Genomic DNA, 15,221 nt, shown 5'->3' with positions numbered 1-15,221 from the left:
ATAATCTCGATAGTCTGGAGATCAATTGTAAGTCTGGGAGATCTCCAGGTCCCACCTGGATATTGGCATCCCTAGGATGGACAGAGCCTTGAAAATAATGTTATCCTACCCGGGGTGGCTTAACTAAAGTGTAATTGAAAAGTGGTAGGATTTGCACATTTCACTCATTAAAAATATTGTTTTACAAACTTTTTGTTTGAGGGAGTGAAACATGTGTGAGGGATGCTATGCCTCAATGCTGCAGGTCTCTTTGGGTTTTGTCTATAATGCCCCACCAGTGCTGTGTATGGATACAATTCATAACTTTAATGCTTGTATTGCTCATTTGCATTACAAAATTCATGTCTGGACTAGGGCTGTGGGGGGGGGGGGAACCAAAATGGTAAATTTCTATTTTTTCTCCAGTAAACCCAGAATAAGCTGAATACCCATACCTGTAAATTTTGGTATATGGCTTATTACCAGGTTTACTGAAAGATTCGAGTCCATTATAGCCTACTGGGTTTTTTGAAGCTCCTGTGGGGGCATTTTTGGAGGTAGAGTCCCCAAATTTGCAGCATAGCTGCAAAGGACTCTCCTTAGATGGTGAACTTTGGGACAGGGGGTCCAATTTTATGGGCCTGCAAAGGGGTTGCCCCCATCCTCCAGGCATTTGCGAGCCAAGCTGTCCATTGATTTTCAGGTTCATAAGTTAAGCATTGCTGAGGAATGGCGGAAAAAAGCCAATTGGCAGGCTGGCGCCTCAAAGTATGGGGACTCCCTTCATATCTGGGGTGCATAGCATGATGTCCATGCAAAAACTGCTTAAATGCAAATAATAATAATAAGGCATGGGAAACATTTCTTTTGGTGGCAAATGACATCCTGTGAACGGTCCTTTATTATAGTCATCAAAAATCTGATTTGAAGAGATGGTCATGGTGTGGGGAAATGAAGCCTGTACTTGGGGCAACCAGTTTGAGAGCTGGTTTTCGGAGGTGTTGTGATATCAGAGCCAGCTGAAGTCATAACCAAGGCAGCTCTTGTGAAGGAGATTGCTCATCCACATGGTGATCCAGCATGGTGTAGTGGTTAAGAGCAGTGGTTTGGAGCGATGGACTCTAATCAGGAAAACTGGGTTTGATTCCCCACTCCTCCACATGAGTAGCGGATGCTAATCTGGTGAACTGGGTTGGTTTCCCCATTCCTACACATGAAGCCAGCTGAGTGACCTTGGGCTAGTCATACTCTCTCAGCCCAGCCTACCTCACAGGGCATCTGTTGTGGGGAGGGGAAGGGAAGGTGATTGTTAGCCAGTTTGATTCTCCCTTAAGTGGTAGAGAAAGTTGGCATATAAAAACCAAGTCTTCTTCTTCTTCTTCTTCTTCTTCTTCTTCTTCTTCTTCTTCTTCTTCTTCTTCTTCTTCTTCTTCTTCTTCTTCTTCTTCTCCTCCCAATAAGTAATTGTAGAAGCTGCCATTTTTTAGTTGGGGGGGGTATATCCCTCCAGACAGGACTGGGTGAGCCCCATATTTTAAAGCGCAGATCAGCCCACCACCTGGTTGGTCAGACCAAATTCGCTCTGATTACATGACGCCGACCTCAAAAGTTGAGGCCCTCATAGTTGGGGGCCTAATAAAACCAGTCAAAAAAGAAAGACAAAAGGGAGAAAGCACAGAGTCCTGCACCTGAGCTAAGGCGAATAGCCGAACCCCCAAAAGCTGAATATTTGGCTTTTTGGGGAACCACCTATTCGGCTTTGGGCAGACCCCCAGGTTTTGGTATTCGGTAAACCTGAAGCCTAGATATTACCAAAATGGCTAATTTTGGGTTAATTTTCGGTTTGCGTTTATCAATATGCACAATCCTAATCTGGACTCTCATTAAATAATAAAAGTATCCACCCCATATAAGAAAACATATACAGGTGAAGTATCCCTTATCTGGACTGCTTGGGACCAGAAGTGGTCCATATTTCAGATCATTCCATATTTTGGAATATTTGCATATTCATAATGAGATATCTTGGGGACGGGACTCAAGTCTAAACACGGCATTCTTTTATGTTTTATATACACTTATATCTTTTATATACACTTTATACACATAGCCTGAATGTAATTTTAAGCAATATGTTTAACAATTTTGTGTACATTGAACCACCAGAAAGCAAATTGGTGTTCTGCTGAGGACCTATGAGTAATGCCTGCATGCCGGCTCAAAAAGTCTGGTTTCAGGTCAGTCTGGATATCTTAGTGGGGGAAAAATATTGGCCAAAATATGCTTTATGTTTCCCTGACAGCTGTGCAAATGTTTCATTATGGTGGGACAAAGAATGTTTCCTTACTCTACATCGTATTGTATTATGGTCTCATGTATATTTTTAAAAGGCAAAAAGGGTTGCCAGTCAAGGGACCAGTCACTATACTTCCCCATGCATCTTGAGCATATGTGCCCCATACCCATGCCTACCAGGAAACACCAACCTTATAAGACATTGACCATCCATGGCCTGGAGACCAAGCCCTATGAGGAAAGGCTGAGGGATTTGGGAATGTTCAGTCTGGATCAGAGGAGGTTGAGAGGGGGGCATAATTGCTCTGTTTAAGTATTTGAAGGGCTGTCACTGAGAGGAGGGCAGGGAGCTGTTCCTGTTGGCAGCAGAGGATAGGACTCGCAATAATGGGTTTAAATTGCGGGAGAAAGGTACCGGCTGGATATTAGGAAAATGTTTTTTACAGTAAGAGTTGTTTGACAGTGGAATCCTCTACCTAGGGAGGTGGTGAGCTCCCCCTAACTGGCAATCTTTAAGCAGAGGCTGGACAAACAGTTGTCAGGGACGCTCTAGGCTGGTCCCGCATTGAGCAGGGGGTTGGACTAGATGGCCTGTACGGCCCCTTCCAACTGTGTGATTCTGTGGTGGAGTCATGCTGTGTGTCAAAGGGTTAGGGTTAAAGCCGAACTAGGCATTACTTGTTGCCCAAGTTTGCAATGGAGACTTGCACTCATACTGCAAGTTCCAGTAGCAACTTGTGTATAAAAAGCACTGATGGGCCTGGTTCTGATTGGGACCATGACATGGGAGGAGGAGCAGCCTCTGTGTCCCCACACATACACACACACCATTTTTGGAAGCTAAAGCAGCCCAGGGGGCAGAGTGGGAGAAAGTAATGCCCTACAAGCAGCCCCCTGGGTGTAGGGTTGTCAACCTCCAGGTAGTAGCTGGAGATCTCCAGCTATTTCAACTGATCTCCAGCCCATAGAAATCAGTTCACCTGGAGAAAATGGCCACCTTGGCAATTGGACTCTATGGCATTGAAGTCCCTCCCCTCCGCAAACCTCACCCTCCTCAGGCTCCGCCCCAGAAATCTCCAGGTATTTCCCAAACTAGAGCTGGCAACCCTACCTGGGTCATTTCAGTTGCCAAGAACAGCATGGTGGCAGGGGGGGGGGTTAAGGCAGAAAGCCCATCTCCTCTGTGTAGGGTTGGTGGTGGCTGGTGATCTCCTGTTATTACAAGTCCCTCCCCTCTCCAAATCCCACCCTCCTCAGACTCCGCTCCCAAAATCTCCAGGTATTTCCCAACACTAGCGTTGCCAGCTCTGGGTTGGGGAATACCTGGAGATCTGTGTGTGGAGCCATAGATTCCGCCTTGCCAAGTGGCCATTTTCTCCAGGGGAATCGATCTCTGTCGCCTGGAGATCAATTGAATTCCCAGGAGATCTCCAGCCACCACCTAGAGGTTGGCAACCCTTTTCTTCCTGCATGCTGTGGGCCATCTCAGAATCAGGCCCGTCCACACTTCTGGCAGAGGAGTTGCCACCGGGGCTTGCAGCAGCTGCGTGGCTGCAAATCCCAACGGTGAACTCGTGAAAAAAAAGTACCATCTAGTTTGGCTCTCTGTGTTGTGAGAACAGAGCAGCCCCCCAAGAATACAGACGGTGGGCATCCCTCCTGGATGACTGTTTATGAAGAAGACTTGGGCATTTATAGAAAGAAGTCCCTTCTAGGTATTAATATTCAGCTCTTGACTAGTGCTTTTGTTTTTCCTTTCAATCAGTTATGCTTGGCTCATCCTTCCAGTCTCCCTCATATTTACCTTCCTCATATGGCACACTTATTAAATTAATTATTCAGAATTATGCGGATTGGAGATTTATGACATTAACTCACTAAGCCCATCATAAAACTTTATCGGCACTTGAGGAGACTGTTCTATCAGTAGCCAGGTTACTGCAAGGCAAAGAGCTGGGGGTGGGTAAATCCCCCAAGTGGGTAAATGGAAAACCTTAGTAGAGCCTCAGGAAGAGGGCATAGGTATACACAAGGGAAAAGGGATAGGGGCCACTGTGGAAAACAGGAGGATAAATATGCCATTTTACTACTTGGCCTCGACTACAAAAATGCCGGTTCACTGACATATGTAGGTCACTTCTTCAAATTTGTCTTGGGGAAATTGAATGTGTAAACTGACTTTGTTGAAATGCGTTATGTCTGAAGTAATGCAGAAGTTCTGCCTATGGGGTTAGATATCAGATGGCTCTTTTGCACATGAAAATCTACCTTTGATGCGGTGTTTGTCCATTGATAAACATGGGTGGGGCCTAGGGTTGCCAACCTCCAAGTACTAGCTTTGGCAATTGGACTCTAAGTCACTCCCCTCCCCAAACCTCCAAGTACTAGCTGGAGATCTCCTGCTATTACAACTGATCTCCAGACGATAGAGATAACTTCACCTGAAGCAAATGGCCGCTTTGGCAATTGGACTCTAAGTCACTCCCCTCCCCAAACCCCGCCCTCCTCAGGAACTGGCCCCAAAATCTCCTGCCAATTTAGGGTAGCCATCTCCAGGTTGGGACATATCTGGAGGTTTTGGGGGTGGAGCCTGAGGAGGGTGGGGTTTGGAGAGGGGAGGGACTTCAATGCCATAGAGTCCAATGGCCAAAACGGCCATTTTCTCCAGGTGAACAGATCTCTATCGGCTGGAGATCAGTTGTAATAGCAGGAAATCTTTAGCTAGTGCCTGTCAACCCTACGCTGATGGTGAAGATGGACCTGGCAACCCTTGTGGGGCCATGGCTCAGTAGCAGAACTTCGGCTTTGCATGCAGAAGGTCCTGGCAAGGCTCAGCCCCTGGCACCTCTTATCTGAAAAACAAAATCAGGTAGTAGGTAATGTGAAAGACTCCCTCGTGAGAACCTGGAGAGCTGCTGGCAAAGAGATTAGACAGTGCTGGCGTTGATAAAGTAAGGGTGTGGTTCCATGTAAGTAGGGTTCCCAGCTCCAGGGTTTGGAGAGGGGAGGGACTTCAATGCCATTGAGTCCTATTGCCAAAGCGGCCGTTTTCTCCAGGGGAACTGATCTCTGTTGCCTGGAGTTATAATAGCAGGAGAACTCCAGCCACTACATGGAGGATGGCCACCCTACATATGAGAAGGGTTGCTAGTCTCCAGGTAGTGCCTGTCGATCTCCCAAAATTACAACTGATCTTCAGATTACAGAGATCACTTCCCCTGGAACAAACGGCTTCTTGGAAAGTGGACTCTATGGCATTATACCTCACTGAGGTCCCTCCCCTCCCGAAACCCTTACCCTCTCCAGGCTCCACCCCCCAAATCTCCAGGAATTTCCCACCCAGAGCTGGCAACCCTGTATATATGCCACTTCATGGATTTGTGCATGTAATTGGTGCACACCAGTCCTAGGATGGAGTAGTACTCCATCCAGTTTACACATAGAGAAAAGGGGATCTGTTCTTTCAAGCAGTTTTAAGCCAGCATGGTGTAGTGGTTAAGAGCATTGGTTTGGAGTGGCGGACTTTAGTCTGGAGAACTGGGTTTGATTCCCCACTTCTCCACATGAGTGGTGGACACTAATCTGGTGAACTGGGTTGGTTTCCCCACTTCTACATATGAAGCCAGCTGGGTGACCTTGGGCTAATCACAGTTTTCTCAGAACTCTCTCAGCCCCACCTACCTCACAAGGTGTCTGTTGTGGGGAGAGGAAGGAAAGGTGTTTGATTCTCCCTTAAGTGGTAGAGAAAGTCGGCATATAAAAACCAACTCTTCTTCTTCTTCTTCATCATCATCTTTGTGGGTTTTTTCTTACTAGAGAGAGAGAGAAAAGGTGGTAGTATGACTCTACTTGAAAATAATTAAGTAAAAAATGAATAAAATCATTATGTGTTAGGTCAGTGCGTATGTTCTATCTGCAGATGCATGGCACAGATTATATTAATAAGGGTATGGATTTTATTGAGTAAGTGCCAGCATGAATTAATATCAACTCTGAATTGCCTTTTACATGCCGTATTTTCAAGGTTGTTACACTTAATTTTCTCTTCCAAATTTCTGGCATGTTCACTGAGGCAATCATGTTGTTTGAATGGTGGGCCTCCCAGAATAATGATGTCTCTTTTTTGGCGTGACAGTTCTGCTGTTGCTTGGAGAAATAAATATTCTCTCCCCTAACAATTGCACTGCAAGAATCTTTCTAGCTGCTCTATCATTCTTTTTTTTTTCCAGTGCATTTTTTTTTACATGCCCTCATACTGGCCACCGAGGTGGCTTACAAATAAAACATGCACCATAAAAACACATTTTAAAGCCATTAAAACCAACAAAACACACAGCATTAAAACAATTAAAACCAAAGATAAAAGATCTACAAAAAACATTAAAAACAATTTAAAAATTTGAGGATTCCCAATGGAATGTGTAGATTGGCTGTGTTGACAGACGCTGCAAGTCAGGTGGCATCTGGTGACAGTTCTGTGCGGGTCATGGTTGTGTCCATGCCAACGTGTCACTTGATGCTGTTGTCACCAAATGATGAACATACACATGTGAACCCATCATTAATCTGTGACAAATACTCATATGCTATTTTGTTCTACCATTCTGTATTGTGCATATTATGTGGGATTGCCATTCTCTGCTGGTTTCCCCCTGCTCATTGAGTTTGATGATGTTCTCCCAACATTCCTGGAAATACAAACCTAAAGGAAAGACCTATCAGGTTGGATTATCACACCCCTAGTTTCCTTAGTACTCTGCATCACCTTTCCATTTTCAGGATTGTTTTTAGCACATGTCTGGTGTGGATGCATGGCTGGTATGATATTCGTGATCATTATGATAGGTTACATAAGAACATAAGAAAGGCCATGCTGAGTCAGACCAAGGCCCATCAAGTCCAGCAGTCTGTTCACACAGTGGCCAACCAGGTGCCTCTAGGAACCCCACAAAACAAGATGACTGCAGCAGCATTAACTTGCTTGTGTTCCACAGCACCTAATATAATAGGCATGCTCCTCTGATCCTGGAGAGAATAGGTATGCATCATGACTAGTATCCATTTTAAGTTGGCAGCCATCACCACATCCTGGGGCAGGGAGTTCCACAATTTAACTATGTGTTGTGTGACCTTGCACAGGGGACCTTTACCTTTACCTTTTGTATGAAGAAACACTTCCTTTTATCAATTTTGAATATCTTAACCTCCAGCTTCAGCAGATGACCCCGCGTTCTAGTATTCTGATGTCCACTCTTTCCATACCTTGCATAATTTTATAGAACTCTATATCACCCCTTAACTGCCTCCTTTCCAAGCTAAACAGCCCTAAGCATTTTAACCGCTCCTCACAGGGCTGTTGCTGTAGCCCCCTGATCATTTTGGTTGCTCTTTTCTGCACTTTCTCAAGCTCTGCAATATCCTTTTTTAGGTGTGGTGACCAGAACTGTGTAATCTCTGTCTTTTCATAAGTTAAATCTAATAGTCAGTGTTCAGTAGGTTTGTCACTTCCTAACACTTCCTAAGAGGAAACAATCAGCAGTGGCTTATGATCGACGGGATCAGTTGTACATGATATATAGTCCATCAGCGAGAGATGGTTCCAGGTTAAACACCTGACATCTCCACTTAAAGCTTAAAAGACTCTCAGACCAATGTTTTCCTCCCAAACTTATGCCAATCAGAATAGACAATGTATATCCAAATAGATGAGTGGTATATAGGGTACATAGAACATCAGTGGTATATAGGGTTGCCAACTCTAGGGTGGGAAATTTCTGGAAATTTGGAGTGCAGCCTGGGAGATTGCGTGGTTGGGGAGGGGATAGACCACAGAAGGCTACCTGGAGGTCCCCACCTGGAGGGTGGCAACTCTAGGATAAAGGGTTGCCCGGTACCCCCTGGCAACCAGTAGGAGGGTGGGGGGGACTTACTGGGAGCAGAGAGAGGCCTAGGCCAGCATTGCCAGCAATGCGACAGGACTTCCAGCATGTATGAAAAGTGATGTCATTGTATCACTGGCAATGTGGGGATGCTCTGGTATTTGGACCAAAACTCTATGATAGAAGTAATTTTTTTACCATAGAGTTTTTGCGCAAATACTAGAGCATCACCTTCCAAAGCGGCCACATTCTCCAGGCAAACTGATCTCTGTCACCTGGAGATCAGTTATCATCCCACGAGATCTCCAGCTACCACCTGGAGGTTGGCAACCCTAATTATGCACCACGGCAAACATGCATATTGGAAGGGTCTTGAGTAGCACACCCTCCCGAAACCCACAGTTGACAGACTCCCAGCACTCATGGTTGTAATGTCTGCAGAGGACGACTACAAGTGGTTTATTCAGATTGCAATTTACCACATGGCTAAATAGTTGTCTGTATTCATTCTTTGTGCATAGTTGATTCTCTGCAATGCATTTCCAAGGGACCGAAAGATGTGACTGGCACAGATTCCGTAGTCTTATGGACCAGTGTTTAAAAAAAACAGAGAAAATGGCTTTTCGTTCAGAGCTATACCACCCATTATTACAGAAGCAACAAGAATCATAGAGAGCCAGCGTGGTGTAGTGGCTAAGAGTGGTGGTTTGGAGCGATGGACTCTAATCTGGAGAACCGGGTTTGATTCCCCACTCCTCCACATGAGTGGCAGACGCTAATCTGGAGAACCAGGTTGGTTTCCCAACTCCTCTACATGAAGCTGTCTGGGTGACCTTGGGCTACTCACAGTTCTCTTAGAGCTCTCTCAGCCTCACCTACCTCACAAGGTGTCTGTTGTGGGGAGTGGAAGGGAAGGTGATTGTAAGCCGGTTTGATTCTTCCTAAAGTGGAAGAGAAAGTGGGCATAGAAAAACCAACTCTTCTTCTAGAGTTGGGCGGGGCCATACAGGCCATCTAGTCCAACCCCCTGCTTAATGCAGGATCAGCCTAGAGTTTCCCTGATAAGTGCTTGTCCAGCCTCTGCTTGAGGCTGGACAGTGAGGGGAACTCACCACCTCCCAGGTAGCTGATTCCACTGTGGAATGACTCTTACTGTAAAAAAATAAAAAATAAAAAAATCCTACTCTTTGAGTGTAGTTCTGCAACCAGTTCTCTATCCACCTAACTATCTTAGGGCCCAGTCCACAGTACTCTAGTTTACCCATCAGAACATCATGGGGAACCTTATTAAAAGCTTCACTGAAATTCAGGTAATCAACATCAACCACATTCCCGCTATCCAGTAAGCTCGTCGCTCGATCAAAGAAGGAAATTAGGTTGGTCTGGCAGGACCTGTTGGGGACAAATCCATTATGCCTTCCCCGGATCACCAAATTGTGCTTCAGATGCTCGCAGATTGATCTCTTTAATATCTGCTCCAGTATTTTCCCTAGGACAGAGGTCAAACTGACTGGCCTGTAGTTTCTTGGGTCATCCTGTAAAGGAAAAGCGCTCTGTGTTTCCTTTTACTGCAATGCTACACAACATTGGCTCTCAAAAACATTGGCTCAGGCTTCGGCCTAGCTAGCAGGATTTAATATCAATCCTTTGAGGGCTAGGGACAAAGATCAGCCCCTAGCAAATGCATTTCAAAGCGAAGTTGGTTTCTGTTTGAAGACTGTGAGAGCGGGGGAAGGAGCTCATTCCCAGCTACCTTTCCTCTGAAGCTTCCTCACTGATTGTCGGCCATGACCGCCCGTTTGTTTCCAAGGTGGCACATCTGACTCTGAGAACCTCCTGGTGATTTGCATTCACTGCAGGGATGCAGATTACCTCATGTCTTCAAAGAGCTAGCAGCGACATGGCCAATATTAATGTGGTTTATTGTTTTCCTGACGACTACATTGGCTGACTGACCACCAGCTGATGAATTCAGAAGGTATAAGAATGAAGCTCTTCTGCTATAGAACTATGGAGTTTTGGGGACGCGCTGGCGTGTCCTCATTCGGCATCACTTTGCCCCAGGGGGACTCCCTGTGGGACTGACACTCTGCAAGATGGAAACAAGCCTTGCGTTTGGAAATCTGGTAATAACTTTGAAGCAAATCCTTTTGTCATTGTAAACTCTTGCAAGCCTTGCCTATTGCTTAAGAATTAATGTGTAGTTAGCAATTGTTAGACTTCCTTGTTTTCATGCTATTTTGCTTCCATGAATATTTTACTTTCTGTAATGAGCACATTTCTTTAGAATAAATCTTTGACTTTATTTTGGAGTCTGTGAAACCTTTTTGGGCCTCAGGGCTAAATCTAAGTGCCTAAGTGTGTGTGTGTGGAAACCACTTACCTTTTGTAACATTTGCTGACAGCTACCCTCCCCTGACAGAATCTCTACTCTGCAGGGCTGGCGCGGTCTTTTTGGTCTTTTGGGAACTAGCTGGGGAAGAGTTGCTCTCAGCTCCTCCCTGTTAAGGCTAAACCTTTTGGAACTGAGGGCTGGTGGCAGACCTACCTACACTGTGCTATAGGAGGAATTCTGGAGCCCAGTGGGTTTGGGTTTTCTTAGGACAACATTTGGTGACTTTTGACCCAAAGAGGAACCAGCTTGCTGGTAAGTAGGCCAGACCTCCTCTGCACATCCCTCCTCTGCACATCCCTCCTCCCTTTTTTGAAAATTGGGATAACATTCACCCTCCTCCAGTCTCATGGCACATCTCCCGTCCTCCAAGAGGCCCTGAAGACAATGGACAAAGGCTCTGCAAGCTCTCTAGAAAGGTCTTTGAGCACTCTCAGGTGCATACCGTCTGGCCAGGGGGATTTGTACTCATCCAGTGCAGCCAGGTGTTTCTCAACTACCTCTCTGTTCATGTCAACCAGCAGTTTAGATGCCATGAAGTGAAGAATCTGATAGTGCACAGTAGAATGACAATGGGGGTGGGGTGGGGGGGGTATGGAAATAAGGGAACATGAAACAGCAAATAATGGCATGATTCATTTTTTAAAAAATATCTGCACTGCAAATTCATGAGAAGAGTTGCAAGCATCTGGAACAGCTTTAAAAATCCACTGATGGCCACTTTTTAAAAAATTCTGTTTGATGAGCAGTGAAAGCTGAAATAGGAAACTATGTCAACATTTTTTCATTCTTTTTAAAGAGGGTGGAGTGATGAGTCATGAGCAGAGCGGTCTGAGTTATGCCTTTCTAACCCCATTAATGTCGATGTTCTTGGAGCACCATTGTGGTGTGGTGTCTCGAGTATTGCGCTCTCCCAGGATTCCTGCCATAAGCCACAGATCCATCCCTAAGTTGAAATCATAGGATCATAGTTGGAAGGGTCCATTCAGGCCATCTAGTCCAACCCCCTGCTTAATGCAGGATCAGCCTAGAGCATCCCTGGCAAGTGCTTGTCCTGCCTCTGCTTAAAGACTGCCAGTGACGGGGAGCTCACCGTCTCCCTAGGGAGCTGATTCCACTGTCAAACAACTCTTACTGTAACCATTCTCTAAGTGACAGCCCTTTGAATACTTAAAGCGAGCAATCCTGTCAACCTCCTTTTCTCCATACTAAACATTCCCAACTCCCTCAGCCTTTCCTCATAGAGCTTGGTCTCCAGGGGTTTAAATGCCATGAATGTTTTGCTGTCTAGTGGCCATATAGGGGTGTGTGAGCTCTTGACCCATCGAACCAGAAATCACCACAGAGACAATCAGATTCCAAGCAGATGGCTTTACTGGTCAAATAGGCAATACAGTGCATGGAAGGCAAGATGACAGCTATGGTTTGTCTTGCCCATTATTTGGAAATATAAGGCAGAGAAACGGCGGGAGATTACAAAGCATAAACAGAGCATTATTTCCCAGGAGTAGCGTTCCCAGGCTTTGGTATGTGTAGCCGTCCTTGAAGTCTGGACGGTTCAGCAGAGAAACGAAAGGAAACATCTAAACCGAGATAACAGCCTGACAGGGTGCCAGCTATGGGTTTGGAAATACCTGGAGATTTTGGGGGCAGAGCCTGAGAAGGGTGGGGTTTGGGGAGGGGAAGGACTTCAATGACACTGAGTCCAGTTGTCAAAGCAGCCATTTTCTCCAGGGGAACTGATCTCTATTGGCTGGAGATCTGTTGTAATAGCAGGAGATCTCCAGCTAATTCCTGGAGGTTGACAACCTTATGGCTATAGTGTTTGCCTGTTCCCTTTATTTGCATCTTGCCTTTCTACAAAGAGAGGTTACAGTAACAAAATGGCGGTCTGCCTTCCTATACATATTATCTAACAACTCCTCGTCTCTGTAGAGCTTTTTGCTTGGCTAGATTGAATGCTAACCCTTCTATGGTAATGCAGGGCAGAATTCTGAATATACCCTACTCAGACAGGATCTGCCCTTGCTCTTCTGGCTCTATTGACTCATTAGCCCATGCCCTTTTGGAATGCCGCTTTTACGAGGAACTTCGATCGCACTATATTTCCCCCCTTTTAATATACAAATCCAATGCCTCTGTGACTGACATAATGCCTTTTTTACTAAGTGATAAGGACCCCAAGGCTACATTGTCAGTGGCAAGATTTGTTTCAGTCCTTATATCCCTCCAGCACTAGATATATGCTGCTCAAGATCAATTGATCAAGGAGCTTCTAAGGGATAAAAGGAAAGGAAAGAGTAACAAAATGGATTATATGGCATTATACCACATCGAAGTCCCTCCCCGCCCTCCTCAAGCTCCACCCCCCAAATCTCCAGGTATTTCTGAACTCAGAGTTGGCAAACCTACGTATAAGGCTTGAAGGATCTTCGCTAGCACTGCTACTCTGGCATATGCTGCAGGTAGAGTTGCCAGGTTTTTGGGGTGGAGCCTGAGGAGGGCGGGGTTTGGGGAGGGGAGGGACTTCAATGCCATAGAGCCCAATTGCCAAAGCAGCCATTTTCTTCAGGGGAACTGATCTCTGTCGCCTGGAGATCAATTGCAATAGCAGGATATCTCCAGCTAGTACCGGGAGGTTGGTAACCCTAGCTGCAGGATAGAAGACAGCATTAAACAGGGTAAACGGCAACTCCTCGGAGAGACGTCTGAGCAAATTGAAAGTTCATTTGGACTCTTCAAAGTGCACTCAAATGTGGGGGGCAGACCATGTTTGCAGCTCTTTAAATATAATCTGGCAAGCTACAATGAGCTTTGTAGGCTTATGATGTGTGTAACAGGTTGGCTGATTGCCTTTTGATGTAAGAAGTTGCTAGAACACCGGCGTACTTCCACTCTCTAAATCTTTGTAGGCACACAGCAGTTGTCAGCATAACAGGATGTACTTTTCTCAAACGAAAGTTAATGTACCTTGTAATGCCATCTCCCAATTTAAGTGTCATTCCCCCCCTTCTTTATTCAAGAATACATTTTCTTTACCCAATAATGCATTTTACATGCTGGAAATGCAATCTAGAAGAAGTGGAATGTTTGAGAAGAGAGAATACAAAAATGCCTGCCTGAAACACAACCTAGGATGGTTTGCAGTCCACCTGGATCACCGCCTGCTTCAGAAGAAAGGTCAAAAGAGTCCTTTCCCCTCCATGAAGCTTGGATGTCTGTCTGAATTTTAAAGACTGTGTTGGTGTTACTTTATGCTCTTCACACTGTATGGCTTTCCATCAATGTGTGTCATTTGTAGGGTTGCCTACCCCATATTAGAAGCAGAATGAGAGGCAAACGTCAGCTCAGATAGGGTTGCCAGCTCCGGGTTGGGAAATACCTGGAGATTTTGGGGGTGGAGCCTGAGGAGGGTGGGGTTTGGGGAGGGGAGGGAACTTCAATGGGGTATAATGCCTTAGAGTCCACCTTCCAAAGCAGCCATTTTCTCCAGGTGAACTGATCTCTGTTGCATGGAGATTTTTTGTAATAGCAGGAGATAGGGCTGTTGATTCGATAAAAACCAAACTGAAAAAATACAGAATTAATGCCAATTCGGTAAATTTCTGGTTCGGGTTTACTGAATCAGCAAAATCGGGGAGGTTGGCAAAGCTGAATTTGCCATTCCTGAATATCCGGCTTTTTTAACAATGTCTTTCCGTGGCTCCTGCAGGGACATTTTTGCAGACAGAGGTCCCACATTTTCAGGGTAGCTAGAAGGGACTCTCCTTGCAAGAACCCCCAAGTTTGGTAAAGATTGGGTCAGAGGGTCCGGAGTTATGTGGTCTGGAAGTGGTTGCCCCCATCTTCCTCCATTTAAAAGCAATGAGTGGCTGTAGGCAGATTCTTTAGAGCGATCTAGTGTACATCACAATGGAGCAGATGGGCTTTAAACGGGGGGGGGGGATTCGCCGGATTCCTCATTAGAGATACAATGTATCTTTAATGGAGGAAGCTATTTCCTGCTTTTTGCAAGGAAAAAGCTCTCTTTGGTGCAACCTACCTTGCCTGGACAGCTGAACAAGAGGGGGGGAGTGGAAATTTAACTCCCAGATAGTGGCTAGCCCTGAGAGAAGAGTGTTCTTTGGCCAATCACAGAAGCTGGATTCTTTTCTGTGTTTTTGGCCAAAGGCTATACTACCTAGTCTGGCTGTTGCTCACAGAGAGAGTTTGTTCTGGTGCAAAAACCTTGGCTTTTGCTCCTGCTGCTTCATTCTGAGTGGACCTGGTGGATTACAGCCTGCTTCATTGGATTATTTCCTGCCTGGTATCTGGAGGAGAACTTGAAGAGAAGACATCTAATAGTGATCATATCATATCATCATATAATTAACCTTTAATAGGCATAGTTCAAAAGACATCTCGTACAGATTCTCACAATCAAAATCAAATCACACCAGCCCAAGATGAACAAACTAGGGCCCCTATCAGATTCAGAAAGATACAGAATATATAAAATACAAATAAATATAAAATATATAAAATATACCACATTATTGAAATTAAGCAAAAGTTAAAATAATCTGCCCATCCAGATGGACTGTGATATGATACAATAAACAATAATAGTCATAATTATTGACCATTCACTAGATAAACTGCAATCACAACAGCAACTTAAAATATTAGACAGACTT

This window comes from Euleptes europaea, chromosome 5 (assembly GCF_029931775.1).
Source record: "Euleptes europaea isolate rEulEur1 chromosome 5, rEulEur1.hap1, whole genome shotgun sequence".
Taxonomy (NCBI): domain Eukaryota; kingdom Metazoa; phylum Chordata; class Lepidosauria; order Squamata; family Sphaerodactylidae; genus Euleptes; species Euleptes europaea.
This window is presented reverse-complemented; position numbering follows the sequence as displayed.